A 5,347-nucleotide genomic window follows, 5' to 3' on the forward strand; every position below is an offset into this window, starting at 1 on the left:
TGACTCACAACCTTTCACCCGGAAGTACTCTCTGATGCCGTTTTATGGATTTTTTTTAAATCATTATTAAACATTTGGTAAACATACCAGAAATAGATTTTTTTTTTAAAAAGAGAGATGCTCATAAAATTAAATTTAAGGCACAATTTAAAAATAATTGGGCTATAATGTCTAAAATAAAAAATAATATTTTAAAAATTGAATTAGAGCTAACATAGATTCAGTATAGATTCTGTAATATTATTAATTATTTATAATATAAGCAGGGGAAATAATTTATTAATTTGTCCTTTTGCTTTTTCTGGACTTTAGAATAATTATAAAAAGAGCTATCTTTTTTATGAATACTGTTATGTTTTAATAAATCATGTTTAATTCGTAAGAAAATGTTAAAAATAAATTAATCATTGAAATGCATATCTGATATTCCTTATTTAAAAATAAATTATTTAATTTTACTTGCTTGCTTAATTATCTATCTATCTATCTATCTATCTATCTATCTATCTATCTATCTATCTAATGCAAGGATACACATGATTACTATATCATATACATATACATAACAATGGAAAAAATATAAACAAATCAACCCCAAAGGCAGAAAATGAAACCAAATTTTATACCAGTAATAGTAAAATTTACTGTTTCATTGTTCATGATGTCATTGATCATCTCCATTTAAATTGAATGTTGGGTTAAATATTTTTTTTTAAAACGTTCTACAAAAGAAACATGTGATTTCAGGAAATATGATCCTTTCTCTTTATTTCATTTATTTCCCATATTCAATCCAACTTACTGGACTGTGTTAATATTTTACCTGTAAAGCCACTAGAGGGAGCACTTCACAAATGTGTCAACAAGAGATGCTTCAGCTTTAGCAGTCCATCCATCCATTATCTGTAGCCGCTTATCCTGTTCTACAGGGTCGCAGGCAAGCTGGAGCCTATCCCAGCTGACTATGGGCGAGAGGCAGGCTACATTGCCAGGTCATCGCAGGGCTGACACAGAGACAAACAACCATTCACACTCACCTTCACACCTACGGTCAATTTAGAGCCACCAGTTATCCTAACCTGCATGTCTTTGGGGGAAACTGGAGCACCCGGAGGAAACCCATGCGGACACGGGGAGAACATGCAAACTCCGCACAGAAAGGCCCTCGCCGGCTGCTGGGCTCGAACCCAGGACCTTCTTGCTGTGAGGTGACAGTGCTAACCACTACACCACCGTGCCGCCCCAGCAGTACATACAGTGTGTCTAAATATTATGCTATATACACTCACCATCCACTTTAATAGGAATACCTGTACATCTGCATATTTATACAGTTATCTAAGCAGCCAATCATGTGGTAGCAGTGTAATGCAGATGGAGATCAAGAGCTTCAGATGATGTCACATCAAAAATCAAAATGATATTAGAAAAAAAAGGTGTGATCTTTGTGACTCTATCCATAGCATGGTTGTTGGTGCCAATTAGACTGGTTTGAGTATTTCAGAAACTGCTGATCTCCTGGGAATTTCACATGTAACAGGCTCGAGAGTTTACACAGAATGGGTGTACCTGTGTATGTGTTTTTTTGTTTGTTTGTTCCATTGCGCTGCTGCAACATGATTGGCATGTGATAACTGTATGAATGCACAGCTGTACAGGTGATCCTGATAAAGTGTACATCTAAATGTTCTGCTATATACAGTATGTCTAAATATCTGTTAAGATTTAAACGTGTATCCATGGTGTGTTCATGAGTACATTCTGAACAAAGATTAAACACACACACACACACACACACACACAATGTCCTTGAGTTCTTTGCTTGTTTTGGGGTTTTATTTTCCATTCGGGTGGAACAGGTGGCACAGACCGTATGTTTACAGCTTTAGACTTTTGGCCCAAAGCTGAAAAGCTGCAAAGACATTTCAAGTTCTGTATTACAAATATGGTTAAAAACTTGAAATGTACCAATTTATCTTTGGACCACATTCACTCAGAACACACTTGCCATTCCCATGACTTCAGGCCCAGATGGTAGAAATGGACTCGCAGGGCTACACTCTCCCTCTCGTCCTTATTTACTGTTTAACAAACAAGTAAATAAACTTGCAGTTTTTACTTTTAACTGCAAGAATATCATCACTACCAACGTCCAAGAATAACAATACACCAAATGGTATGAAGAAGTGAAGCTGGGGCTGATTTCTTTCTATCCCAGGCTGTAGAGTCATCGTGACAGTCATGTCAGGTGATTACACAGAGTAAAACATGCCCAAGATGTGGTGTGTAGCCTATTGGGTCTAATTTATACATTACATTACATTAATGGCATTTAGCAGACACTCTTATCCAGAGCGACATACACCAAACCCAGAGCAGCCTGGGGAGCAGTTGGGGGTTAGGTGCCTTGCTTAAAGTGCATATCCTGGAACAATTTTGTGTTTTTTTAATATGAAAGTACGTCCCTTTACACACTCATCCAGAAGGGTAATTTTGCACAAGGCCATCTGTCTACAGCAGAAAAAAATAAAATAACAAAACATGTCTGGAAAAATCCCAAGGGAGTCTGGAGCCAGATTCGTGACGTCACGTGCGGAAGCGCCAGCAGGCTGCGCGAGCTTTGCACGGTTTCAGTGCACAGCCTGTGCAGACCAAGTTTAGCAGCTCGCGATTTTGCATTGAAATATGGAATTGTCGCCTGAGCTTCTAAACCCATGGATTCATGTATCAATGCTCGTCTATCTATTGTTACATAAATCATATTTTTTCTAATTACTATTATGTATTTATATATTTCTTCATTTAGAAGAGTACTGGCTACTGTCGGAGAAAGATGTCATAAGCTACACACATGGAATCGGCTAAGCAGGGTTGTATATACATTTAATGTGTTTGACAGGTCCCAAGATCTCAAGCCCTGACACGCATATCCCTTGGTACATGTGAAGTAAGTGTATTATCACCCAGCGCTTTCGTGTTGTTTAATTTTGTGTGTGTCAATAAATAACATTATCCATGTACCACACAAACACAGGAACACCTAATTTAGAGTATAGTCTCTCTTATTTCTTACCCTGGCAACAGTCAACTTGTGAATCGCCGATTTTCTTGGTCTTTTTCTCGGCTCTGCTTGGTCCTCAGCTTCCGGGTGCCTCGCCCAAAGCGCTCCCATTTCTCTCTCATTGTCTGGTCTTTTGGAAAATGATGAGTACTAATCCCATCAAGATTGGTGTTGCTACACCCTCCTACAATACATCTGTCAACCATTTTAATAATTACGTGATAACGTTGAAGAAATTTGCAGAAAACCACCAGGTCATTTTTCCATAAACAAACCAGCGCTGACGTAGGATTCAGAGGGAGGCGTCCCGCACGTGGCGCCATGAAAATCAGTGTTTGTCGGGAAATCCAAATGCCAAGTTTTTTCAGAGGCGGACCAATTCGCCTCAAATGGCTTGATTTCAACTGAATTTTTCTGGTATTGCGCAAGATAAAAAAAATTGCACAAAATGTGACAGATATTTGACCAAAGTTTAATATAAAATAGGAGAATTACGTTGATCTTGCTCCTGAATTTACCCGTGATATGCACTTTAAGGGCAGTTCAATCATTCCTGCTGGTCCAGGGAATCGAACCAGCAACCTTTTGGTCCCAAAGTTGCTTTTATAACCATTAAGCAATGGCTTTCCCCCTTAGTCAAGCCGGAATCACCAATACATCCAGAACACATCATCAGTAGTGACAGAAGTTACTTTTCGACCAACAGGGTATGGGTTTTTGAACTCGTTCAGTTCAGGATTCTTTGAGCTCTGGTGTCAGCTCACAAACCTGCCCACAATTTCACCAGTTTTGAGTAATCAAAGATTCATCATGCGTCAGACAGTAGTGGCAAGATGCCAGAGCACATTGATTACTTGCGAGCTTTTGTTCTGTTATTGCTGGTATTTGTTTTCGGTCCATTTTTTCATGAAGCTATATACTTTTCCATTGTGTTTTCCATTTCTGTGCTCCATTTCCTCTCCAAACTAATGACACGCCCACTGATGTCATCATGTTTCACACGGGAAAACATTTTGGTTCCAGCTGGGAAACAACTTTTTTCAGGTTCTGAACCAATTTACGTTTGGAGGACGCTCTGGACACTTACAGTAATGCTTTTATGGCTGAGGACTACAGCTGACTTGCTAACTTTAGGACTGCAGTTGTCATGAACAGTTTTGCACTCAAGTTTCCATCAATGAACAGTTTATAACTTCAACAAAACAGACTTCATGTTAAAACTGTTATGATCACGCTGTCTGTTGTTGCCCAGATGAGGATGGGTTCCCTTTTGAGTCTGGTTCCACTTGAGGTTTGTCGTCTGAGAGTTTTTCCTCATCACCGTCGCCACAGGCTTGCTCATTGGGGATAGACTTGGGATAGATTAGGGATTAAATTATCTCATGTTTAAAGTCACTAAAATTCTGTAAAGCTGCTTTGTGACAATGTCTATTAAAAGTGCTATAAAAATAAACTTGACTTGACGTTTGGCCAAAATGCTCTGATGGTTTCGAAATATGATGCACTAACCAGAGCAGAACCTGTTTCCTGTTTGTGGTAAAGCGGTATGAGAGGTGCACGTGAAATACAACTGTGCTAACAGACATGAACAGGGTACCCATGAACAACTCCTACCTTCTCCATCAATTATTTTTCAAAATGCCTTTGGAGGACAAACTAGAAGGAAATATACTAAACACAGAGTGTCCAGGCCCTGTGATGACCTGGCGACTTGTCCAGGGTGTACCCCACCTTTCGCCCGTAGTCAGCTACACTGCAAAAAAAAATGGCCTTTCAAAAATAAGAAATAAAAGATTAAAACAAAGCATATTTGCTTGAATCAGGTGAAAAAAATCTGCCAATGGAACTAGTCAAATTTGACTTGGTAAGATTTCTTAAAGTAAGATGAAAAATCGAACCTGTTTTTAGATGAAATAATTCCAAAATAAGATTGGGGAACTTATTATGCGATATCTGATTAACTCAAAATAATCAAAATAGTTCTTATAACAAGATCGTACTTCTTACATTTAGCCATTCAAGTCATTTTTATTTATTTCATTTTAAGGGTATTTCACTTAAATTCATGACAAAGTCTTAGCAGTAAAAAGTGAATTTAAGATAAATATACTAATATTAGGATTGTTAAATTCTACAACTAAGCATTGCTAGCTTAAAAGATTCTCCTTTTGTGACCTGTAATTAGTAAAATACTCTAGATATGAGACCAGAGACCATCTTGAATCAAGTTGACGACACGTGTAGCATTGCAACAAGTTTATTTTTTTTCCCCATTCAAACATTAAA

The sequence above is a fragment of the Neoarius graeffei genome, chromosome 22, assembly GCF_027579695.1.
Source record: "Neoarius graeffei isolate fNeoGra1 chromosome 22, fNeoGra1.pri, whole genome shotgun sequence".
Lineage (NCBI taxonomy): Eukaryota > Metazoa > Chordata > Actinopteri > Siluriformes > Ariidae > Neoarius > Neoarius graeffei.